The sequence below is a fragment of the Canis lupus genome, chromosome 30 (genome assembly GCF_048164855.1).
Source record: "Canis lupus baileyi chromosome 30, mCanLup2.hap1, whole genome shotgun sequence".
Lineage (NCBI taxonomy): Eukaryota > Metazoa > Chordata > Mammalia > Carnivora > Canidae > Canis > Canis lupus.
In genome coordinates this window covers 7,524,141-7,539,907 of record NC_132867.1, presented here as the reverse complement: position 1 = coordinate 7,539,907, position 15,767 = coordinate 7,524,141, and the positions used below count along the sequence as shown (strand labels likewise).

Sequence of the window (15,767 nt, the reverse complement as noted above, 5' to 3'; positions counted from 1 at the left end):
TTAAGTGTTCTTGTGCAAAAATATTCATCTGTTGACGTTTGTTTGTCTGCAATCCTACTTCAATGAGTAATCACATATTAGAAATATTAGGCAACTCACCAGTCACGTTTTAAATCTTGTACACATACAGAAACTTCTTCAAAATTAACATAATAAGGGATGCCCGGGGGTTCAGAGGTTAAGTGTCTGCCTTTCGGCTCAGGGCGTGATTCTGGAGTCCTGGGATCAAGTCCCGCATTGGGCTCCCTGCATGGAGCCTGCTTGTTCCTCTGCCTGGGTCTTTGCCTTGGTGTCTCTCATGAATAAATAAATAAAATATTTAAATAATAATAATTAATAATAATAATAATAATAATAAAGTGAAACAGTGTTCAAAAGTTTGTCAGTCAGTGCCACAAATATTTCTGTGAGATTCAGCAAAGTTTTATATGAAAGTTTTCATATAAAAGTATATGAGGTATGTCTGACTGTTTAAAGATTTAAAAATTATTTTATCAGAGGTGATATGACCAAGAAGTCATAAAGTCAGAATGGGGCAGGAACTCAGGATTTTCAACACGTAGTCTAACATTTTCTTTTCCTTTCACTAGAGGCTTTCAGAAATATCTTAGCTCTAGAACTGTTTTGTTTTGTTTTGTTTTGTTTTGTTTTGTTTAAAGAAAACTAACATGGAAGCCTAATAAATAAAACTAGAAGCACTCTAGCTGAAATCACAATAACCTATTATTCTACTTGTTCTACTCGTTCTTTCCACATACTCACAACACCTGTTTTGTGGTATCTGGGGATCCTTTGGAGTCCTTAGAGAACTTTTATAACATTGTATTATACGAAGTTGACAATTCAAGTAGGATGGGTTTTCAATTTATGTTCATTATAAATGTATTCACAATTAGTAATATTTATTTATCACAGTTATAAGTGGATTTAGCAGTCACAATTTTTTTCAGCAGATAACTGAAAGCCAGACTAACACTGGTTTTAAAATACTAGATGTTTATTGCTCTCTCTTCATATAACAAAAATAAGTGAAGGTAGGTAGGTACTGATGTTAGTCAATTGTCTCTATGTGTTTTTATAATTGAGAAAACAGCATGTAGTTCTGAGTTACCTAGAAATCTCAGGATTGTGCTAGTTAATAATTGTGGTAATATTATCAATCTTAGTTTTCATATGGAAATATGTAAAAATTCAACTCAAGTATTTTCAGGCTTTTTATCTTTATTCAGAGAACCCTGTAAAAAACAGGTATATTTTCAACCTAATATTTATTTATATTTAATATATTTAATATTTATTTTTAAACTGTTGCCAAATTTGGCCACCTCAATAGAATTGTTTTACTATATAATATAAATTTATCCAATTAAAAATAGGACCTATATCAAAATATTTCTCTTAAAATTTATAGCAAGGATCAGTTACAGACTTTCAGAATTATAATTTGTACTTTATTTAAGCTCTCATCAATCATTCAGCTTGTTTCCTGTCTTACTTTTTTCCTCTTACCTTTTTAGCAATAAATTTCAGTGTATTTCTGTAATATTATCTTGTTTATAAGATTTATTTTTAATTAATAAAAGTCTCTAAAACTAAAAAAGATGACTTCTTTTGATTTCTCATTCACTGAATTATTTGAAGATTTCCAACTGCTTTTGAAACAAATCTGATCAAATGCAGAGGGTCATTTATTAAAGGTTCAATAGAATTACAGTGTACTCAAATTGATTTATGAAATACCTTTTTGTAATTATGAAACTTCTTAAATTTAATTGATGCCAGGCAGGGAAGTGTGAAACCGTGTATCAGTGTGCTACAGAAATGATGATGATGATGATGATGATGATGATGATGATGATTTTTTTTATTTTGATAATGTTGATTAAACATCAGCTTTACCACAAAAAGTCATGTATTTTAGTAACTTGTATATGCAAATTTTGACAATTATAGATTGTTTCAATTGCAAAAATATCACTGCTCATTTGGATGCAATTATGAATTCCTTCACATGATCAATTTTAACAACATTGGCTGCATAGAATTCATAATTTAGAAAAAAAATTTCTTACCATAATTCTGTGAGTCACCAAAATTTGTTTTGTCAGTGTCAATATGATTATCAATAGTATTACTACATATACAATTAATTTAATCAATGTACAACTTTTTAAATGAAATTATATGACTTCAAAACTATGTCCAGTGAACCTCCAAAAGCTTTACTTTTATTTAATTTATTGGACAAAACATTAAGTTATTATTTTAATAATCTTATCTATTTTTCTATTTAAAACATCTATTAATATGAATCTGACACTATTTGTAAATGACTTCTGTTGTTAATATAACCAAAGTTCTAGTTAAGATATATATTTTTTTACTTAAAAAAAAACTTGGGAGTCAAAAGGCCAAAATTAATTTGGAAGAATAATTATTTATAAAAAAATAAGTCATAATTTAGAGTGATACATAAAAGCATATTCTGTAACTCCATATGTTAAAATATCGTTTTTCATGTTTTCAGGTTTCATGCAACATTTATGTTTATTTCAGTGTCAAAAATTAGAAATTTAGTATTTTATTTTTATTTGATTTCATCATAAGTTTTTTTACTGACACCTGAAAGCCAGATTAAAGAATGACAAACATAAAATAAACCATTGCAGATTTACACACTCATGGAACTAACTAAACTGCTTTTACAAAAGCATTTTATTTTTCTCTATTTGTCTTATGGTGATGTTATTCACTTTATTTGTCATGTATGTGTCACATATGTCTAATGTATAATTTTCCACATTTCCTACTGGCTGCACTAACTGGTAGCTTGGCATCTTCCTGCATCTCACAAGCTGTAGTATGGATCACGGTAGAGTTGGCTGGTACAGGGACATCATGTTTGAGTAGTGTTTAATTACTATACAAGGAATTTGCTGCTCCTAGCTTATCCTATTCCTTAGCAGTATATTTTTATCAGTAAGTACCCTCAGGAAAAGAATGATGAGTTATCCTTGCTCATTTTTCAAATTTAATGACATGTTAAATTGATAACTCTTACTGCACATATATCATATACACTACTAGATGATGCCATTTGATGGGAGGAATGATTAAAGGTCTAACTAAAACAATTCTGGATTATTTTATCTAATTCTTAATACTACTACTTCATTTAAAAAAATTTTTTTTGGATACTTTCTAAGTTGGACAAATGCTCTTCCAGGAAAGCAGATATAAACTAGAACTTTAATAGGCAAACAGAAAATTCTATCAGACTATTTATAAAAAACCTGAGGAGTATCTTAACTATTTGTAAAGCTATAATATTGTAAAGAGATGAGATTTAGTCAATGTATGTTCTCAGAAATTGAACAAAGGGGAAGGGCTAGGAACTAATTCAATTTAAGTTTTGGTTAAAGGAATGAAATATGTACTAACAGAGCTATCTAAACATGAAGTTTAATATGTTGAAAGCATTTTATATTCATAGAAATATTCATGTGAAGGATAGATGAACATCTACTATTAATGCTATGGAGGAGATTCCTAATTTGGGTAGGAGTTTGGATGTGGTGCCCTCTGCACAATCTACAGGTTTTTATTGCCTACAATGAACAGTAATGTGCGTTGGTATCCCACTACAATGCAATTTACTTTACAGTGGATTCAGTAAAAGTTATTCAACTATGGCTTCATGCTAAAAGGTAATGAGGCAATCAAATGAACCTATTCTAATTTGTCCTGCTTATGGAATATCTTACATCATGGAAAACCAAGGACAGAAAAAGGGCATGAAGCTCAGTGCAGAAAATGGCAGAATTAGAGAGAAATACCAGCAGTTGAATCATTATGACATAGTGAACTGCAATTTTTTTACTATAAAACGCAATTCAAATTTTATAAATTTATTCTCAGCGCCAATATGTAGTCATCGTTATCTCTGTCAAAATTTTTCATTTGGCACCCACAAGTACATGCCAGGTACTAGGTCCTGAATGAAGAAAGTTTTATATATATATATATTTTTTTTCTATGCTCTTCTAGGCTCTCTGCCAGGTGATGCTCTTTGATTTTCAGACAGAGCAGATGAAAATGTATGTGTGTGTGCATGTGTGTGTGTGTGTGTGTGTGTGTTTTACTTTTCTCAAGAAAAGATATGGGGATCCCTGGGTGGCCCAGCGGTTTGGCACCTGCCTTTGGCCCAGGGCGCGATCCTGGAGACCCGGGATCGAATCCCACGTCGGGCTCCCTGCATGGAGCCTGCTTCTCCCTCTGCCTATGTCTCTGCCTCTCTCTCTCTCTCTCTCTGTGTGTGACTATCATAAATAAAAAATAAAAAATAAAATAAATAAAATTTAAGAAATGTTAAGAATTAAGAAATGTTGTTTTACTTTTGGATTTTTATACATAATATTTCTTGAAACTAAGAAAATCTTTGTTAAAAATGTGAACATTTTGGTTGATTCTAAAACATATTAGATTCAAATTGATTTAAGTATAATAGTTATAATATGTTCTAATATACTTATAGTCTTGTATATACTAATGGTTATGTACTGAATGTGTCTGCACAAAAATCATTTGTTGAAATCCTAATCCCCAAATATGATAGTATTAGAAGCTGTAAAACCTAGGAGTGGTGATTAGTTCATGTGGATAGAGTCCTTATGAATGGGATTAGTGCCTTTATGAAAGAGATCCCAGAGAGTTCTCTAGCACCTTCTTGAATGAAGGACACATCTAGAACTTGGCAGTCTATTATTAAGCAGGAATCAGATGCTCAACAGCCACCAAATTTGCTGGCTCCTTGATCTTGAACTTTCCAGATTCCAGAACTATGAGAACTTTTTGTTATTTGTAAAATACCCAGTCTATACTAATTTTTTATAGTAATCCTAATGGTCTGCAGCAGTAACATTTTATGATTATGGTATAGAAATCAGTTATTCCTCCAAAAAAACTTATTCTTCCTCTCATAAAACATCATACAGCAAATGATAATAGAAATCATTTATATTTATGGATAAAAATATTTAATTTTTAAACACTTTATTTGAGAGAGAGCATGCAAATGTGAGGGGAGGGGCAGAAGGAGGAGGAGAGAGGCTAGCAGACTCCCCACTGAGCCCAGTAACACAGGACCCCAAGATCATGATCAGAGCCCAAGTTACATGCTTAATTGACCGAGCCACCCAAACATTCCATGAAATGTTTCTTAAATAGTTACAGATTTTAGGTTTATTAACTGTATACTTAATAAACATATGAAAATGGCATTTGTACATATAAAAAGTTACCCTTATGCAAGCAAACATGAAATTATACTTATTTAGAAGATGAATATATTGAAAATAGTGGATTAAATGAAAACTGCCTTAAGTCATTTCTATGGTGTTGTCAGGTATATTAATATACATTAAGCCAGTTTCAAATAGTAGCACTGATAGGAGAAAAATTTTTAAATAGCCAATTTCCAGACTTCAAAAAAAATCACTTTAAAGACAGTATACAAAAGTGAAAGATAAAACTTTAGGAAAACATGTTTCTTCAATTAAAAAAAATGAAGAAAGAAATTACCTGCTAATTACAATCTTTCCCTAGGCTCCCTTTCTCCTACTGTTCTAGGCGTTCTACATTAACAAATTGAGTCTGAACTTACTCTTGAAACATAACATATATAACTCATCTCATTCTATCATATTGGTTACATGAGTGTAATTATTTTAAATAGGTATCTTCCCATTGTTGTTTATTTTTAAGAAGAATAGATGATTGTGGTTAAGTATTTAATGAGGAATTCTTAATAAATGGTATAGAAGTGCCTCTCTGGTTATCTATTAACTTTATTCTTGAAAGTTGAAATTTCAAGGCTTTATTTCTATACATTATAAACTTTTGACATTGTAGAAAATTGTAACCATTAGCAAAATTTCTCAGAAACCTGATCATGTGAAGTGAAGTGATTCTAATACCTTTGTTCATATTCCAGTAGAAGAAACTTTCTTTACCCTCTCTACAGCTAACTCTGCCACCTGTACAATGAATTCTGTCCTCTTCCTCTAGGTAAAGGACAACACGTCATGAAGTACCTGCCTTTCTTCCTTTTTTTCTATCATTTATTCTTCCCCTTCAGCACATAAACCTGCTTTAAAAACTATATATATATTTATATTTATATTGTATATATACACATATGTATGTATACAATATATGTGTATATATATATATTGTGTGTGTATATATATATATATATATAGTCTTAAAAGCATCTGTTCTTATCATTTAACTTCCATTGAGATAACAATGTTCGTTTTCTTCCTAATTCAGAATCTGCTGATTTAAGCACTCTATATCCAGTATTTTTGTCTTCTCCACTGCTTTCCATTTTCTTCCCTCAGCTTTCTGCAGTCTTATTTTTATTCTCTCAGCATCACTGACAAAGCTCTCACTAAGGTGACTGGAATCCTCTTCTTTTTCAAATTATTGAAGATAATAACTCTACACACATTTTGGTGTTAATTCCTTTATTCCTCCAATTTTTTTCCATTATTTCCCTAAAAACTCTTTCTGAATGATCTCATGTGCTTTACCGTCAATTTGCTAAAAGTTACTTGTATAGATGTTGAAATAAGATCTATCCTAGTCCTTTTCTTCTCTTTTTTCTTCTTTCTTTCTTTCTTTCTTTCTTTCTTTCTTTCTTTCTTTCTTTCTTTCTTTCTCTTCATTTGAATTTAAGTAAATTAAATTAAAAGAGAGATATAATATTTTCCTTTTGCTATCAAAATATTGGAATGTGTCCCTTCAAAATAAATATGTAGAATATTTTTCTTGTTCTTCCTTTTTATGATAAGATACAGGAAAATTAGCTCAGAAATACATAGAAACTTGAAATCACAACTGATCTAAACATCATTTTGAAGCACATGGAAACCATTACTCCAATTTCTCATCCATTTCTTGACCTTCCTTTCCGGCATCCACCTATGCCCCAAAACTTTGAAAGATGGACATTCTTCTTGGACAACACATATTAAAAGTCATTTACCTGAACAGCTTTCTCCTTGGATAGTGAATCTTTTGATTTTTAACATTTTTGAACAACTTTAAAAAGTGCCAAACTGGGGATCCCTGGGTGGCTCAGCGGTTTAGTGCCTGCCTTCAGCTCAGGGCATGATCCTGGAGACCCAGGATCAAGTCTCGCATCAGGCTCCCTGCGTGGAGTCTGCTTTTCCCTCTGCCTATGCCTCTGCCTCTGCCTCTCTCTCTCTCTCTGTCTCTCATGAATAAATAAATAAAATCTTTTTAAAAAGTGCCAAACAAAACAAATATAATTAGTTGTATAAAATTTTAAATAGTTGAAGAAAGAAAAGATGCTGCTTTCTCATCTCATGGTTGATTCTCTCTTGATAGTTCAGTTCAAGTAATAATTTTTCCATGGCACAATTTTTTTTAAGATTATATCTATTTGAGTGAGAGAGCATAAGAGAGGGAGAGAGAACACAAGCAGTCAGGAGGGGTAGAGGGATAAGCAGACTCCTCACTGAGCAGGGATCCTGACATAGGGCTCAATTTAGAACCCAGGGATTATTATCTGAGTTGAAGGCAGATAGATGGTTAATTGACTGAGCCACCTAGGCATCCCCCACCACGAACACAATCTGCAAAAGCTTGATCATATTGAACTATTTTGTTTTTGTTGTCTACAAATCGATGATCTTTAATAGTTACCCTAATTTTATTTTATTGGCCTGCTTCCCCCTCTGCCTATGTCTCTCCTCTCTCTCTGTCGCTCATGAATAGATAAATAAAATCTTAAAAATAAATAAATAAACAAATAAATAAATAATACAATTATTAAATGCAATCAACTACTTGATTTTTCTATTTGAGTCTTTTTCCATTAAATATTAAGCTTTAGTGATTAATATTTTGTTATTGTTATTAGATGTCTCTTCAGCTCTTTTATTTTATTTTGGAAATATATGGATTTTAAAATTTGATGAATTTTTTTCCCCAAATAACTAGATTCTTCTGTGTCCATATTGGGTTCTTCCTATAATGGATTCATTCAAAATTTTATAGTCACAATTTCACATTTAGAACTTCTCTCCTTTAACTTATTAAACTTGTTTTTCAATTCTGGAGACTATATCATTCTCTAAAAGTAAATTTCAAGTGCTATTTTCTGGCTGTCCCCCAAAATACCATTGCATTGTATTCATGATAGTTTTCTTTTTTGTGTAACATTATTTATTAAATGTCCTTTGTTATTAGAACGTATTATTTTTAAATAAGATATATCATAGTAAATTTAAGAAAAGTGATGAGCAAAGTATGTACAGGGAAAATTTTGAACACTATGACTTTTCCACCCTGCCTCCTAAAATAAAAATAAAATAAAAAACATATTTCCATTTAAATTTTCTAAGAGACCTCAAGTTTTCTTAGCTTTTGTTTATGTTTTATCCTTCCCAAACCTAAAAAAGCACACTGAGATATATTTTTTTGTCATAAAATTATTAGTGTTATTTTCTGTTGCAAATCTGTGAAAATTTATAGATGTTTTTTGGTTCACCTTGTTAGGTATTTCATGAAAATATAATTTTGCTCTTCTTTCCTGTTGCTGCTATCCTTGATATTGCATGAATTTAGCCACTCCTAAGAGCATTCTCAGAAGTTGTTGCAAGAATATTTTAAGTATAAAAATTATAGAGCAATGCAGGGTGATAATCATTATTTATTTCCAGTTTTCTAAGAAAAACTAAGATATCACCAAAATTTCAAGGTCACTCAGCGGTCTTTTCACATAAAATAATATTACCTCTAGTATTGGAAAAACAAATATGTGATAAATTAAGGATATGACTATAGTCATATTTTTCAAAACTGATGTTATAATAATGTTGCAGTTATACCATTATATTTTTTTAAAGATTTTATTTATTCATTCATGAGAGAGAGAGAGAGAGAGAGAGAGAGGCAGAGGGAGAAGCAGGCTCCATGCAGGGAGCCCGACGTGGGACTTGATTCCCGGTCTCCAGGATCGCACCCTGGACTGAAGGTAGCGGTAAACCACTAAGCCACCTGGGCTGCCTGCAGTTATACCATTAGATCACAGTCATTCATAGAAAAATATATTTTCAAATTTATATCTGTATTTATTTTTGTGGTAATATGAAGCGTTATAGAAGTTTGTGTTAAATGTCCATGTCTCTATCCAATTTTAGAGACACTGTTACATATTTTGAGTATCTTAATCCATAAACAGTGATACTAATAAGGCTAATAATTGAAAACATTGTATAACTCTCAGTCAGTTGTATTTTTTTTGAATTTATAGGAAATATTTCACATCTCGTAATTTCTAGTTGTCCTCTTGAAGAAAACCCAAAGCTTTACTTAATAGTCAAAGGTAATATTTATTGTTATATGTCTAGATTTCTATGTCAGTTTTTATATTCAGCTTATTTACTCAAAACATACCATATTTTGGATATCTCACACCCTAATTCAGAAAGATACCTGTTTCTTGGTAGAACAATTTATAAAACTATCTAATGCAGAGGAGATTTCAATCTTAGAATGTTATATGAATACATTCACAAAACACTGTACCTGTTCAGGGAAGAAAATCTTCTACAGGACCATTTCCTTCTGAGTTCTAAAGAAGTGTCTGCGGGCCGATCAAGATGAGAGACAACTATTTGTTCTTGGAAGGGTTGTGTGCTCTATTATAAATCATGAACTTCTAGAAGGTATGATCCATACATTATTTGTACTGTCTGATCAAAAAAAGGTTTGGCACATTAAATGTATGTTGGTTATATTAGCAAATAAACGATCTGTTTTGGTTCTAATTTCCAGCTATCCTTTTAATGAGCTTTTTTGTGTTTGAATGGTCTCCCCCCCCAATGTTTCTCCTCTTAAAATTGATGAGCCTTTGATAAGTGCAAATTTATTTCAATTTAAAATTACAGATACAGTTCAAGAAGCAAATTTGACTAAAATTATTTTATGTAAACATGATATGTAGATTTAAGCATACTTACATTAAACTTTATAGATATATAAGCTAAAGGCAGAAAAGATGGTTGGGGTTTGTACCTTGCAGAGTAATCTCCTCATTGATCTATTGAAAGTCAGCTCTTGACACAAGGGTTTCTAAAAATAACTATAAATAAATAATAAGTAAGTAAATGAATATTTAGAAAAAGGCAAAAGTTTTTTTTCTTTAAGAGAACAAAATAAAATTTGACTATTAACAGTCTATGTGTACATAGTCTATGTGTACATCCATGCTTGATATCCGCATTTATGTATTTCACACATAAACAGATATCAGTCATCCTTTCTAAAAAAAAAAAACAAAAAACTATATAATGGATTCTAGGCCCCAGTAAGGTAATATAAGGATCATCCTTCAATGCTATAATTACCAGAAATTTGAACTGGTTCAGAAATTGTTGGCCAGCATTATCTGTTTCATGCTTTGTTTGATTCAATGAATTAATCTATGGTTTTAAAGGAAGTCAACTATGTATAAATGGAAATTGACTACTTTAGAAATCTGCACATGCGGGATCCTTGGGTGGCTCAGCGGTTTGGCGCCCGCCTTCGGCCCAGGGTGTGATCCTGGAGTTCCACGCTGGGCTCTCTGCATGGAGCCTGCTTCTTCCCTCTGCCTGTGTCTCTGCCTTGGTCTCTCTTTGTGTCTCTCATGAATTAATAAATAAAATTTAAAAAGAAAAAAAAGAAATCTACACATGCTACAGAGTCTATGAATATAATTCCAAAATGAGATATCGATATGTTCATAAGTAAAAGAACTTAAGTATGTAAATTTGATGATGCAATAAGCTAAAATAAACCTCCATGTATATATCTGTGTACTTTAGTTTTAGATGAGATAAACACATTTTAGCATTCTGGAGTCCAGTCTTACAAATTTAATTTACTTCCATGTTGCTCTAGATACCAACTAAGAAACACTTGTTCTGAAAACCAAGTGGGAAAAATCAATCCTTTTGAAATAATGGAGGCCATCTTGGAAAAAAAATTAAAAGGCTGTGTAATATTTTTATTTCTACCATTTCTACCAGGTGTTGCTCTAAAAGATGTTATTTATATGAAATATAATTGGTTCACTTCCAGTGATGAAAATTTAGCTTCCTTATTATCCTGGACCCTATGGCTCATCTCCTAGTTCATGTGTTGGCTTGATTTTCAAGGTAATATATTTATAATGATCAAAAGAAATGGCTCAGTTAATGGGGTTATCAGTATGATTATAGACATTGCCAAAATCTTTTCGCTCAAAATAAATTGCTATAGCTGTATCCAATATCTTTTCATATATATCATAGCATATAAAGGAAGAGAGCAACACCTTTAAGATCTAGAACTAAAAGGACTATATAGCATTATTATATATATAAAACTTTAATGTATAATTGTTATCTAAGAAGTTAACTATTTTTTTCCTATTTATACATAGCCATCTTTCTTTTCAAATGAATCAAGATTGAAGTATATGAGGGTATATGATTTTGAAAATAATCAGCTAACTAACATTTTTACTTAATTTTATTAGATATTAAACAGAGGGAAATATTTTCTTATTGAATACACTGAAAATAATTACCATATTAATAGATTTTTTTTGTTACCCATTTTTAAGAAAATAAGAAATAAAAGCTTAAGTCCCTTAGGTCTTATCAAGCATGGGGGAGATTAGGAGCAGAGTCACAGAGGTTTTCCACCAAAAGCATAGGAAGGAATCATTCCTGTTTATGTGGTTGATGATTTAAAATCCAATCAAGACTAAAGAGTCTTAAGTGTAAGAAAAAAAAGTGAGGATGAAACCTTTTCAGAAAATGTAGCAGATATTTGTTCACTTTGAACAATTAGGAAAGCAAAGTCTTAGAGGAGATATTGATAATAAGTTATCTTAATTTTATCTTAGATCATTTGGTTTAATCAAGCTAGTTGCAAGAAAGGATGCTTTCTTTTTGTGCTTCCTGCTGATCTACTGAATCCTTGTAATCTTTTTTTATGCCACAACTCAGTTGGAATTCTTGTCTGAAGCCATATGACTCGATGCAGGAAAGGGCTTTTGAGAAAATAGGATAATGTTATTCACATTGAATCTTTGAACTTTTTTTTTTCAAGAGGGAATTATTGATTGGGTCAGCATCCTTCACACCACACTGCAAAGATTCAATGTGGAACAACGAATCATTCTATAAAGGAACACAGGACATGATTGCCTTGCCTCCCACCCTATTAGTACTTTAACATTGGATTGCATTACCCAGGTGTTTTGACATATAAATCATCCCAATTGTTTTCTAACAATATAAGTTATATTTTTGTATGCTGCTGTCATATTATTTTATCCTATTACATCCACAAATCTTATTTAGGTATTGAAGTTTGTGACCAGATCTCTTGATATAAGGTTAATTAGAAAAACAAAAACAAAAACAAAACAGTACCTATCCATGATCTGGTTCAAAATTAGCACTTATTTTAGCTTACATGAGATACCATTTTTTGTGTGTGTGAATATAAACTCATCAGTAGAGTGCAAAATTGAAGGCACATAAAATCTGCATGCCAGTGATAAACATTTCTCATAGCTATAGTTTTGAAGATTTTTTGAAGTATGGGGTCATACTTTGAGTAAATGATCAAGAAAAAACTTAATTTTGCATTGAAATGTCTATTTGTAATAACTTGCATGCACATAGAAAATTAATTGAAACATATTTCTGTATCCAGTATGCTGTTCAATGATGGCAATGAAAATTCAAAATAAATTTTAATTGATTTTTTCCAGAAGATGCTGTTTTTATCTATTAATTATATATGTATGTGGTTTTAAAATTCTAAAAAACCCCTTATATTCCAGAATTTGAATTACTGCTTCTCAAAGGCCTTTTACATATTTCTTCATTATATAGGTGTATCTATCAATTTTTACATGTTCTTATAGTAATTCATAATTTAACAGAGTATCATCAGTTCTAGTCATGTTTTACAAAAAGTACATTACCATATTAATATCCCAGGTAGCATAAATAATGAAGTTTAACAAAAAAGTGGCACTTCCTGTTATGGGATGTATGAAATCAAGAAAAAAATAAACAAAATTTTTAAACTTTCCCAAGAATTCACTCAAAAATTTCAAGATTGAATAGCTGGTTTGAATAAAAAGAGTGAAGTTGGAGGCATTAGTATAAGGATCTTCTTTTAATCATATAGCCATGTATTTAGTCTTTAAAATAATTTCAAGAAATAACTTTCACTATCCTTTTTCGGTTGTGTATGTGCTTCTGCTTATGTTTGTGAGAAAATGTTAAAGAGTCTAGAGACTGTAAGTCAGAAAAGAACATGCTGTTTTAGTAGATAGGACATTCATTCTTGAAACAGCCAACTAATATTTTTTCTGGAAGTATAAAAGCTTGACTGTGAATTATTCTTTATTTCTTTTTTTAAAAATAATTAATTTACTTGTTTTAATATTTATACTTATTTTAGGACAGTTAGTAATATTTAATTTGCTAAAGTCAGCTAGCATTTCATTTTACTTTGTGTGATGATGTTGTAAAGTACATGAACTACAGCCAAAATAGTATTCAAAATGACTACTGTCATAAACATGTGATTCAGGATCAAGGTTCTATTTATGATGAAGAGACACAGTCTAGTTCATTTAACAACATGCTCAGCACAGAATTTTATTCTAAGTTTTAGCTAGTCCATGGATAAATTTATGGATTTTTTTGAGTAGGAAAATATACAATTTCTATTATAACACCTCCAAAGACAGAAACTATTTCAAAAAATTGTCAGATCCCTTTCAAATATTCTAATAATGATTTCTTCCTACATGTGAATCACATAAAATCTTGGTTCAGTGTATTGAATCTCAGCTTCTACTAAAGTGACATTTCTTACCACATTTTTACATGCACTTTAAAAACCTTAGTTTTGAAAAAAAAAAAAAAAAAACTTAGTTTTGGCTTAACCCAAGCTATTTTCTTCATACATGATATTCTTCTAATCTGTTCTACATGTTTCCATTGCTTCTTCTATTTTTGTTACTTTTTAAAGATTTTATTTTTATTTATTTATAATAGGGAGAGAGAAAGAGAGAGAGACAGGCAGAGGGAGAAGCAGGCTCCATACTAGGAGCCCGATGCAGGACTTGATCCCTGGACTCCAGGATCGCGCCCTGGGCCAAAGGCAGGCAGGAAACCGCTGAGCCACCCAGGGATCCCCTATTTTTGTTATTAATCTAAAATTTTCATGTATGAATTAATGTATATTTAAATAAGATTCAGAAATCAACAGATCCAGGAATACTCTTTGTATCAATCTCTTTCCACCTGGGTACTCCCCAAGGTAAGGCTTGACAACTGGTGTGAACTGATGGATTTGCAGGTGCACTGAACTAATCTTTTTTTTAGCATCCAGATGAAAACTAGTGTGGCCACAGGTCCTGGACTGGTCCGGCTGCAAATTGCGATCTCCCTACTCTAATATGCCATAAACATCATCATTTTATGTGTGTGCTATGTGAAAAAATTTTGACTATAGTGCTATGAATATATGGTCATATAATTTTCATTGACTTTCAGGTATTTCATTGAGTGTTTAAGAACAACTCTTCCATTTTCTCCTGATACATATATTTTTATCTCTCTTAAAAAATATAAAGATCACAAAGGGTAGAGACTTGTCTTCTGCACTTTTATGTATATGGGAAGATCACGATAATGCTCATTTTAGTTGTTAAATCGTTTTATACTTCATGAATGAAGAAATGAATGAAAGAAGATTCAAGTAGTGGAGGTAAAACAAAATTGGTATAAGCCACTCTTTATATTCTCAGACAACATTAGAAATATCTTAATTATATGTATGTTTTTCTAACCTGGTGTCACTTGAGGTTAACAGTATGACTTCAAACCTTATTCATAACAGAGAGGAAAAACATTCCACAGTTCAGATTTCTATGTCTTTGTAGTTCTTTCTTAAATTAATTTACATATGGTTAAGGTTTAACCAGTTTAAGGTTTCATGACTGGGCATTTCTTTATTTGATATTCTAAAACATTGACCAAATCATTATCTTACTTTGGTAAAATAAAGAATCAGGATTTCCAATTTTCACTTACTATGTGTAACCCAAAGTAATTTACATTCTCAATACTGGATTTATTTCTCAACTTATGCATTTTTCAATTTGACCATATACTCCTCTCCTTTTTTGATGGTGAGCAATTTAATCATGTGAAAAGCCTAACTTTGCAGCAACTCTCTTTAATTTTCATTATTTTCATATTATTATATTTTCATAGATGAAAAAGGAGGTCAGTTGTAAGAATTGAACTGTATCAAGTCTTTTGAGATGCATTTAACACCTTTGTTGGAAGTCTCAGTAGAGAAGCATATCATTTGATGGATATAAACTGGCATTCTTCCCTTCTCAGCCAGAACTGCAAAATAGTTTTTGTCCTACCGATGTGGTTGCCTCCTTTATCAAGTAAAAAGAAATTAATATCAATTACATTTGAAAGAATAGTTGATGTGTGGCTACTTCCAACTTGGAAGTTTAATGATTTAGGAGGTTTTAATTATACTATGTAAGAGAATTACAAATATAATGTGGGTAGCAATGCCTCATACTTGTTCTCTCAAGTCTAGGACAAGAATTGGGAACTAGCTATAAATTCTCTGCAGAAAGCTATACTCAGCCA

At 31.3% G+C, this 15,767-nt stretch overlaps 1 long non-coding RNA gene across 2 annotated transcripts in view; it reads right to left on the bottom strand.

Moving 5' to 3' along the window:
• The window catches only part of LOC140621447 (uncharacterized), a 74,624-nt gene that overhangs the window by 44,281 nt on the left and 14,576 nt on the right, over window positions 1-15,767 (bottom strand). For both annotated transcript variants that reach the window (XR_012021129.1, XR_012021128.1), the window contains 2 exons: window positions 10,108-10,174; window positions 9,619-9,785 (listed from right to left, as the gene is read on the bottom strand). This is a non-coding gene — a long non-coding RNA (uncharacterized lncRNA). The remainder of the gene's footprint in view (window positions 1-9,618; window positions 9,786-10,107; window positions 10,175-15,767) is intronic.